The sequence below is a fragment of the Lynx rufus genome, unplaced genomic scaffold (genome assembly GCF_022079265.1).
Source record: "Lynx rufus isolate CCGP_SWC_20201006 ecotype Redwood Valley unplaced genomic scaffold, mLynRuf1.p SCAF_3, whole genome shotgun sequence".
Lineage (NCBI taxonomy): Eukaryota > Metazoa > Chordata > Mammalia > Carnivora > Felidae > Lynx > Lynx rufus.
The window spans coordinates 131,955,062-131,967,094 of NW_025814845.1; positions in this window are offsets into that span (position 1 = coordinate 131,955,062).

Sequence of the window (12,033 nt, forward strand, 5' to 3'; positions counted from 1 at the left end):
TTATTTTATTGAGACCTTCAGAAAAAAAGGAACGCCAGCAGAAGAAAATCACAGGCCAAGTGATGGTAATGATGATGTTCCACTTGTTTGAGTCATGAAAATAGTTTGGTCTGCATAACAGGACCAGCCCCTAATAAAGGCAGCTCTCTGAGAGTGGAACTAGAAATCCATACTTGAAACTGCAAACTGGAATGGGGTTAGCCCAATTTTAAAAACGAAGGTAAAGATTAATCTATCCAACAGTATATATACCAACCCAAAGATATTTACCATTATTATAAAATAAAAAAAATAATTCAGTTCTCAGAGTTGCAGAACCACTCATGTGTAGCCTCCTTTAAAATGGAGAAAATCTCACTTCACGTATATTGCATAATATCTCATCACCTTTTACATTAATAGTAAATTGTTTTATGACAATGGAATTGATTAACATGTCAAATGCAAGAATTATTGCTGAGCTTTAGGTAGATCATTTGAATATAATTATGTTCTACATATTTGTTCTTGAAGATGAGTATTCATTTCTTTACAATAAGCCAAGATTCTAAGATAAACAGTTCTCATAAAGATGTATAGGGCTTAGTTCAGGCTCTGAAGATAATTAGAAAGTTTCACAAATGGGCCGGCCCTGAATTCCAACTCTTGAGATAAACCAGGGATCCAAATAAAATAAGCTAATCTGGCTCAAGTTTTATAAAATCATGCCAAAATTCCATCTTTAACTGCTTAAAAATACAATATACTTTGTGGTGGCCAAATAAAAAATAATCACATTATTTTGTGATGAAGACTATGGTCCATGTCTTTCTTTGAAGTGAGATTAAATTTATTTTTCTTCTGGCTCCACTTCCTCAGTTCCAAGATTCCAATTTGTATACCTGAATTATTAAAGAAATCATTTGGAGTGAAATAAAAAATGTCAAACTTCTAAGCTTGTAGAGCTTCATGGAGACCTTTCCTCTCACTCACTCTCACCGAGATCTTTTCCCCTCATGCTATAATTGATACTACTTTCTAAAGCTGAAAGACAGGATATTAAAAAAAAAAAATATATATATATATATGTGTACATATATATATATGTGTACATATATATATATATATATATATATATGAGATAAGAACTCAACTGCCCCTTCCCTACATTGGTTCCCAGTTGGCATGGTGCATTAACTAAAATTTCACCATTAGGAATCTATTACTTTATCCCAACTCATATCTTCTCCAAACATCAGTCTTTATGTTGCAAAGTCCTGGGGGTAGTTTTCATTTACATTCTACTGTATGAATACTTTTATCAGATGTTTTACCTCCAGCTGTGACAGGTTACATGAGTTTTAAGGAATGTGACTGGGACTATATGGGACAGAGGGTAATACTAGAGCCTAGAGCACTACCTATGGAGGACAGGCTTAGCCAAGTTACTAAGAGGACAGTATAAGCTGCCCAGTACTCTGGGATGATCTGGATGGAGAGCATGGTATTGGTAAGGGAAGGTGAGGGAACAGGCTCAAACTTTATGTCTCATTTTGCCCAGGACTATAGACAGGGAGACTGTTCGTTGCACTAGAGTTTCCTAATTCAATCAGGAACCCTGTATTTAAAGTCTGAAGCTTGTTAAAGACTAAGCTTATTAGTTAAGCAGATGGAGTTTTGACTCAAAGGTTGTACCAAGCAAAGTACACAAAGCAGCAGACTTTTCACATACCAATACGGACGATTCAAATAAGCACTCTATTTTTTCTATTTTGGATATTTGTGAGAAAATAACTTTTGGTCTGAAAAATCTGCTGATAATTCTTGCAAATACCCACTGTACTGTCACACTTTACTGTCAAGACAGCAGCTCGATTATAGTTCACACGCTTCTGGAATACAATAGAATACTCACTGCTGTCTTACCAGTGAAAAGTATTATGGTAGACCTGATACTGGAATAAAAATAAATAAAGTGAATACATTTTAGTAATTGAAAATTATAAATTTATACTTTTATATGTCAATTAAACAAGTTAGCCATTTGTCATAATTCTTTACACTGATAGTTTGAAAAAATAGTTTTTCTAAAATTGGACAGAACAACATGCATAAATAAATGCATAGAGAATAACTTAATTGAATAAAGACATGGGGAGCAGAACTGATCGTGATATGAATTCTAAGAAAAAATAAAATGGTCTATATAAAAATTATCAATAAAATTACATTTCCATGAATCTCAAAAATCTACCTGGATAAAAGTTAACTAGATTGAAAAAGATTAATCATCAAAGTTAAGATTATATAAAAAGATTCCTATCTACAAAAACTTGCATTTAAAATATCCAACATTCTGTGAATTCTTGTGATAAAAGGCATCAATACGATAACTACCTTCTGCAAAAAGTTAAAAACAATGGTTTTAAAAGCAGAAAGTTACGAGTATTTCCAGAGTAATATTACATCCTGTTTGTAAATTAACGAAAAATTATAAGCATTTATTCACTCTAGTTATTAACTCTTCCTAGGAACTCTTACAAAATGCATGTGCTGTAGGAAGTATATTAAATCATTTTTAATTAGCAGAAGTACTTCCATTCGTACATAAGTATTTTTAAAGTGTCATATTTACAGACAACTAAAGGTTGGCTAGTAACTTATACTTCTTGGATTCCAAAACTATAGCCTAGGACACATAATAATATTTTAATTTTTACATTCTCTCACAATTCCATTAATATCTGACTTAGTTGCATTATGTTTAAATATAAACTTCAAAATTTCAACCATAAATGTTTAAAAACAAAAGCAATCATTTGAATTATATTTTGCATTGATAATATTTAAAATATATATATATATTACACATTATATATTGTTATATATAATATGTATATATTTAATTATATATAATTATGTGTATTACATAAATTTTATATTATATAAATATTACATATTTATACATTTATAATATATTTTATTATATAATTTATATTATATAAAATGTATATGAAATTTTTATACATTTTCATAAGTTTATACACATTTTATATAAATATTTTAAATTTAGTACTTTACATAGAGCTACATGTGATATACTCATGAACCATTAAGAGATTGTCAAGGATAATTTGATTGGACCTTATTTTGTTTTTTGAACATTGACTTTGGAATCTAATTCTGCATAAGATGTGTTATTTTTCATGATTAGTTATTTGTAACGAGGTTTATTCCAAGGAAGGTAGCCATTTAGACATTAAGTCTTCCAATTTTCTCTCTTTCTTATTCTGATATAATGTTAGAGAATTCAGAATTTGAAAGTACAAAATTCTTAATAATATTGAGAAAAAAACATCATTTCTTCTGGATGTGGGTAACCCTATGTGCCAGGGGTCAGAAACTTTTTATTTATTTATTTATTTTGAGAGACAGAGAGAGAGAGGTGGAGGAGAGAGAGAGAGAGAACAGGGGAGGGGCAGAGAGAGAGGAATCCCAAATGGGATCCACTCTGTCAGGTCAGAGCCCTATGTGGGGCTTGAATCCCATGAACCATGAGATCATGACCTGAGACAAAATCAAGAAGCAGATGCTTAAACTGAGCCACCCAGGCTCCCCTAGAAATTTTTAAATAGGAGGATTTAATAAAGGGATTTTGCTACCCTGGTGTAGCTAGTTTAGGAGAAAAGGGAAGAAAGACTTAGAGCAGGAGGTAGCCACCATCCAGGTCTGGGGAGTAAAGGGAAGAGAGCCGGGTAACCAAAAACTGGGGGCAGACCTCTGACTAGAGTGCTCTGAGCAGAAGAGGGAAGCCATAGAGGCTGATGGCCAAAACCATCTGCTACTGCTGGCATGATGGTGACAGGCACAGCAAGCAAAGAAGGATAGATTTGGAACTGAGATACAGTGGATCAAAACCCACAACTTGAAAGCAATAACTGACAATGTTTAGTTATTACATTCTTTGAATATATGTATCAAAGTTCGTTTAGCTCTAATGACAAATAATGTTTACAGCAAACTAACCGATACTCATAAAATTGTTTTCTGCTATAAAGCTACAACTCTTTGATACTTAAGTTCGTCCTGAGTTCATAGACTTACAACTTCTACATATTAGTCATGTTTAATGCTATATGTCATTAAAAGTTATTTGAAACGGCAAATTAAGAATATGGTGTTATGGAGAGGAAAGAACCTTAGATTTTGCGTCAGAAAAGCTGGTTTTTAATCCAATTCTGAACACCAAGTAGTTGATTTTGGACACATCTCTTAAATTGCCTGAACCTCATATTCCTCATTATGGGGTTTATTTAATGGTATTGAATATTATTTCAAGATTCACATATTAGAGACTATTTGATTCAGTGACTTATAGGAGAACAATACAATAAATCTTGTTGTTTTTCGGAACAGTGTGATGATATGCCATAGAAGTGACCTTATGTAAATTAATGGGGTCTATAAAAATATGAAGAAATTATTTCATCCACCTATCTGCTTTCAGATACACAGATGCCTTGGTATGCAAAGCTAAAAGAAAAGATTCTGTTTAGTAATAGCACTTTGTTGAAAGAAGTGTAATAGGAATGGGTCTTTGTTTTGTATAAAATTGTTGCATCATTTGGAAAAATTGGAAAAAATACAATCAGATATGCCCAGAATCAGAAAGACATTGTTAGTTATTGTCCAAATTTTACTTTTCTTCATAAATGTTATGATATTGGGAGGAGTTCAAAGTAGTTATTTTAAAAGTCAATAAATAGAAACTGCTAAATAATCAATCTAGCATATATAAAAGGGCTGAGATGTGGAATAACTCAGCATTCAGAAATCTTGCCATTTTTCTGAAATGTTAAAATAAGAATCAAAGTGACAAGAGCAAAAATATTGGTTTCTAAAGCACAATAAAATTCAGTAGAACTAAAAATAAAATAAAATAAAGGATTGACCAGACAAAAATGTAAAAGAAAAATCTGGAGTCTTGATGCTGAACCCAAGCTATTATGATTCTGGAATTTATTAAAAGGAATAATTCATGGGACATTTGGAAGTAATCTTTCTGCTATATTATGCATTCATGAGCTCTTTATTAGGATATTGTGGCTACTTTTTGGTCACCGCACTTTTTAAAAGATGTGGACAAACTGGAAAAGATCAGTGAAGAATGAGGAAAATGAATAAAGGGATAGAAAATAGTAACCCAAGGAAAGGTTTAAAGAATGGTGTTGCTCATAATAGACAAGGAAAGCCCACAGGGCAGTCTGATTATTGTAATTAGATACATGAGGTATTTTCACAAGATTCTGTTATTTTTTTCTTGATATGAATATTAGCTAGAACAAAAGCAAGTATGCAATTAAAGAGCATTTTATTATATATATATGGTAGTGTATATTTTATTATATACTATATATTATATAGTATACTATATATAGTATATATTATTATATATAGTATATATCCCCCCAATTAAGCTTGTGTTTGTTTGTTTTTCCATTTCTTTGAATCTAGTGAGAGAAATACTAGAAAGTTACCTTGGTAATCCTTAGGAAGACAAATTTCCTTTCAGACCTGAAGGTAGGTCCTCTTTCTAAGCAAACAGAGCAGCCTCCTTTGTCTAGGAAATGGGGTATAAAGCCATCTGTTGTGTTTTGGATGGTGTTGGCCCAGGACATTTAGTCTAACAATCCTCAAGTGGGTATATAGATAAACTGAGAAGAAAGGGCATATGAGGCCCTTTGAGTTTTAGGAGGAAGTATAAAAGCAAGGCTCTGGGCATGTTCAGAACTGCACAGACATTTCTTGAAAAAATTTTGGAAGAGCACTCCCAGAATCTGGGTAAGGTCTGAATACGACTGAGAGAAATAAGCATACGCACCTTGACTATATCAATCAAAACAGTGTAGGTCCTTGTTCCATATAATTCTCAGAGAATAGAGGAGAATCCCTCAAAGATCTATGGACTCACCTAGCTGATTGTGGAGGACGGGTTGTCAACAGAGACACCATGTGGCAGGGAGAAGCAATGGCAGCAGGAGAATGAAGAGAAACTCCACGTTCCCATTTAACTTAGGGAGAGGTGGAAGCTCACAAAGGAGAACTCGATTCTCCTTGTGATATGGATATTCAGCCTGTAATAGAGATATGGCTGCGTTTCTAGCCCACCTTGGATAAGTACCTATATAGCAAAGCAGCTACATGAAAAGAATGTTTTTAAAGATGAAAGAAATAATTAAAAGCTATAAAGATAAGAAGTAAACATTTAATTATGTACAAATACTGTTTCCTCATGAAAATCTTTTAAGTATGCCTACATGAGATTTTCCATGATCAACACTCATGGCACCATGAACCCTCTACTTAGAAATCATTAAAATTGAAATCCTATATACATTGCTGTTTATTGACGAAAGTCTGTCTCCCCCTTTAGAATAAAATATTCCACAAGAGCAGGCCACCCATCTCACCTTGGTAGCTTCAGCACGTCTCACTCTAGGCTCACGGGATCACCATTGTAAAGCCAACCTCTATCAAATGGTGCATAACATGCATTCTATACATAACTTGGTAGATAATATACATTTAATGAACAGGGACTGAATATCATTCTTTAATAATCTAAAAGTTAAAATTGAATACATTATTAAAAAAAATTCTTCTCAAGGGGCGCATGGGTGGCTCAGTTGGTTAAGTGACAGACTTTAGCTCAGGTCATGATCTTGCAGTTTGTGAGTTCGAGCCCCACGTAGGGATCTGTGCTGACAGCTCAGAGCCTGGAGCCTGCTTTGGATTCGATCTCCTTCTCTCTCTGCCCCTACGTCACTCATGTGTGCTCTCTCTCTCTCTCTCTCAAAAATAAATAAATATTAAAAATTTGTTAAATGTTTTTATTTATTTTTGAAGGAGAGAGAGAGAGAGACAGAGCATGAGTGGGGGAGGAGCAGAGAGAGAGGGAGACACAGAATCCGAAGCAGGCTCCAGGCTCTGAGCTGTCAGCACAGAGCCCTACGCAGGACTTGCACTCACGGACCGTGAGATCGTGATCTGAGCCGAAGTTGGATGCTTAACCGACTGAACCACCCAGGGGCCCCTCAAAAATAAATAAATATTAAAAAAAAACTTTAAAAATTCTTCTCACAGTAAAAACTCCAGGCCCAGAAAGTTTCACTGGTGTATCTTTACAAACTTAAGAAGAAACGAGGGGCACCTGGGTGGCTTAGTCAGTTAAGCATCCAACTGTTGACATCGGCTCAGGTCATTATCTCATGGTTGGTGAGATCAAGCCTTGCACTGGGCTCTGCACTGACAGCATGGAGCCTGCTTGAGATTCTCTCTTTCCCTCTCTCTCTGCCCCTCCCTTGTTCGTGTGATCTCTCTCTCTCTCTATCAAAATAAATAAATAAACTTAAAAAAAATAAAGAAGAAATAAGAAATAATACCATTCCAACATAAATTCTTCCAGGAACTGTAAAAAAAGGTGGAAGTCATAGCTCCTTATATGAATAGCATCCACCCTCTGATTCAAACCTGGCAAAGAAATTACAAGACAAAAACATTACAGACCGACTGTAAACATGGGTGCAAAAATCTTTAACAAAATATTAGCAATTAGGATTTAGTACAGTCGACCCCTGAAAAACCGCACAGGGTTTGAACTACACGGGTCTACTTATGCGCAGATGTTTTTCAATAAACACAGTACATCTTTATTGTAAGAATAGAGTATATAATACATATAACATACAAAATACAGTGAAAAAAACAGTTCACTGACTGTTTATGTTATTGGTAAGGCTTCCCGTCAACAGTAGGCTATTAGTAGTTAAGTTTTAGGGGAGTCAAAGTTATATGTAGATTTTTGACTGCCATAGGGACGGGCAGTAGTGCTGCTAATCCTTGCATTATTCATGGGTCAACTGTATGTATATTTATACACACATACACCAATACCAAGTGGGGTTTTCCATATGTAAATTTAGTTTCACATTAAAAAAATCAATCTTCGGGGCACCTGGGTGGCTCAGTCGGTTGAGCACCCAACTTCAGCTCAGGTCATGATCTCACGGTTTGTGGGTTTGAGCCCCGTGTCGGGCTCTGTGCTGACAACTTAGAACCTGGAGCCTGCTTCAGATTCTGTGTCTTCCTCTTTCTCTCTGCCCCTCCTCTGCTCACACTCTGTCAATCCCTCTCTCAAAAAATAAATAAGCATTAAAAAAATTAAAAAAAAATCAATCATCATAATTTACCACACACACACACACACACACACACACACACACACAAACACAGGCAGGAAGGGGGGGGGGAATCACATCATTGTTTTGATAGATTTATAAAAATCATTTGACAAAATTTAACACTTACTCATAGTAGAAATTCCAAGAAAACTAGGATAGTAGGGAAATATCTTAATCTATAAGTAATCTATAAGAATATCTATAAAAAACCTAGAGCAAACATCTTGCACAATGAGGAAACATCAAAAAAATTTCCTTTGAAATTTGGAAGGAGACAAGGATGTCGACTATCACTATTTCACTCAATGTTGTACTAGAAGTTCAGTCAGGGAACAAGGCAAGAACAAAGGACATAATAATGAAAAAAGAAGAAATAAAGTGATCGTTATTCATAGACATAATAATTCGTATCTAGGAAATATAAAAAAGCTTAAAAACAATTATTACTAATAACTGAATTTAGCAAGGGTATTGGATATGTGTCCAATCTACACAAATTGTGTGCATTCTAGCAATAAAACAACAACAAAATAAAACAGAAAATAATTGTATCATTATAACACATTAACAAACATTAAATGTCTAGGAATAAATGTATCAAAAGATGTTCAAGGCTTCTGCACTAGAAACGGAAATTTTTATTAAGGTTGAAGAAAGAGGAGGAATAATTTATGTTTATTGGAAGGCTCAGTATTGTAAAGATACCAATATTTTCCCAAGTATGTTTAGATTCAATGCAATCCTAACTGAAAACCTGGTAGATTTTTTTTTTAATCAAAAGTGATAAGCTTATTCTAAAATGTATATGGAAAAAATTAGCAATAGCAATATAGAAGAAAAGTTGCTGGGCATTACCAACTATCAAGATCTGTTATAAAACTACCATGATTAAAACAACATGATATTTGTGTAAGGATGGAGAAGTTGAATAAAGGAATAGTACAGAAAGCACAGAAATAGCCCCCATATGCTGTCATCTGATTGTGGTGAGTGATCTGCCCATATTTTCCTTAATAAATAAAGGACTTATTATTTCAGCTGCTGGTAAGATAGTTCTTAACTGTCAACCCTTTATGGGGACTGCCTTGGCTAAAGAGAACTCTCACTCAAGGGATGCACTTATTTCCAGGGTTAGCCTGCATCCAGTGACTGATCGGCACCGTTGTATTAAGGCTAGAACCCTCTCCTTAACTCAAGAAACTCTGAAAGGCCATCCCAGCTCCAGACCTCTGCATGGAATCCACAGAGGCTCTTGTTGGGGCAGCATTACAAATTAACTTCTCTCTCTGTCCAACCTTCTTTCCCTTCTACCTCTTTTACAGTTCTGCGTTCCCAAGAGCACTCCTTAACAAATGTCTGGCAAGCTAACCTTTATCTTTTTAATAGAGAAGCCAAAGAGCAGCAGTTAGTGCCAGGAATGTTCTAAAAAGCAGATGCTGGTGTGCGATTTCAGAGATGGATCATCTGTTGCTTCACTGGAGGATGGCTGGACTACTGCAAAGTCAACCAAGTGGTAGCCCAAATTGTAGTTGCTGGGCCAGATGTGGTTATCTCTGTTAGCGTAGAGTAGCAGGTGCGTGGTATATAGCCCCTGATTTAAGGAATGTGTTCTTTTCCACTCTTATCAGAAAAGAGGATCATAAACAGAATTTATTTGGAATAGAGGAAACATGTATAGACATTTAGAGTTTTGTCCCAGGGCTATGCTAACTCTCTTCACTGTGCCATGAAATAGTCCAAGGGGATTTGTACCGTTGAATAGCCCACAGGACATCATTGGTCTATTAGATTGATGCCTTTGTGCTAATCGGACTGAATGAGCCAGAAGTGGCTATTGGATTAGAGGCCTGAATAAGACCCATATATTCCAAAGGGTGGGAAATAAAAAATGCAAGGATTCGGAGACCCATTACATCAGTAAAACTTTTAAGGGTCCAGAGGTCCTTTATTCTCCAAAGTAGAGGATGGATTATTGCGTTTTGTACCACTAGGAAGAAAGGACATTGCTAAGTAGGCTCATTTGTGTTATGGCGGTACCATGTGGCATATCTAGGAATATTGCCCTGACTTTTGTGTCAAGTAACACGAGAGTTGGTCACCTTTGAGTAGGGCACTGAGCAGAAAAAGGTTCTAGAGTCTGGCCTCGAGGCAAACTCTAGGTTATTAAAATTGATGGACTGTATGGTATTTAATGTATCAGTGGTAAAAGATGCTATGAGAAGTTTATGGAAAGTCTCAATGAAAGAATCATAACATAGACCCTTAGGGTTTCTAGCAAGGCCATGTCCTCTTCAGTGGATAATTATATGCCTTTTGAAAAGAAGCATCCTGTTCAAAACCACCGAATTGTAGATAAAAAGTTTAATGCAACAGGATAGAGGGTCCAGAAATAGTTTCACAAATCCAAAATAGCACGGAAGAGATGGACTAATCAACAAATGAGCTTTGAGCAATCAAATAAATACTGGGGTAAAAAAATTAAGTTAGACTAATTTTCACGCCAGCACCTACGTAAACTCCATATGGATTAGGGCCTAACTGTTAAGAGAACAACCTCTGGGCTTCCAGACTTGTTTGGGCTTTCTTGAGGATTTCATTGACTTTACAAATTAATTTGGAAAGTGTCATCATCTTTACAGTATTGAAAAATTCCTATTTAGGAGTATGGTCTCATTCTTCACTTATTTTGGTCTTTCTTTACATTCTTCAGTAGAGTTTTAAAGCCTCCTTGATGTACATGTTCCTTTTATTTTTTTCAGGTTTTACCCCTGAACTTTTTGTTTTTCTTATAATACGTATTATTTGTAACAACAGCTTCAAAAAACTTGTGGTATCTTGAGGCTCTCTCCCCAAATGTCACCATTCTTTTTTCCCCAAGTTCTACATAAATAAAGAAAATAAAGAATGGAAAATGGAGGGTGAAATGGAAATGGAGAGAGAGTCAATTAAGAGACTCTCTTAATGGGAGAGTCAAACAGGTTTGCTAACCAAGTCCCAGAATTTGGCAAATGTAACCCACCTAGTTACAAGCACTGATGGACTATCTGAAGTTGATGCTGAGCACTGTTGGCTTTCCCCTACCCTTCCACTGTTTGTATCTCATGTGAATTTCTGTTGTGTATAGACTCTAACCTGGAACCATACTGTAAGTGGATTTGGGAAAAGATAATGTCAAGCTTCTCCTCTAAAATATAGAGGAGACCTAAGAAAAGAGTAGCAGTGATTTGAGTTGACTTTAGACAGGGGCCACAGGGGCAATTCCATCCTGCCACATGCTTTTTTCAAACACAGCCACTCCCCGGAATTTTCGATGACTGCTTTCATGCTGCAATGGCAGAGTTGAGTATGTTCAACAGAGACAATATTGCTGGTAAAGACTCAAATATTCACTATCTGGCCTTTTAGAGGAAAAAGTTTGTCAACTTTTGCAATAGAAAATCCAATATGCTTTTCAATATATTCTGTGTGTATTGGTCTTTGTGTTTTTTATGTCTTCCTGAGTCAATTTTGGTTATTTATATCCTTGAATATTATCAATGGCATCTAAATTCATCCTCTTTTTTTTTTTGTTTTATGTTTCTTTTCTCATTAGTAATTGTATGTAGATGTTTCTTTTTTTTTTTAACATTCATTTTCAAGAGACACAGAGCACGAGTGGGGGAGGGGCAGAGAGAGAGGGAAACAGAATCTGAAGCAGGCTCCAGGCTCTGAGCTGTTGGCACATAGCCCTAAGCGGGGCTCGAACTCACAAACCATGAGATCATGACCTGAGCCGAAGTCAGCCACTTAACCAGCTGAGCCATCCAGGTGCCCC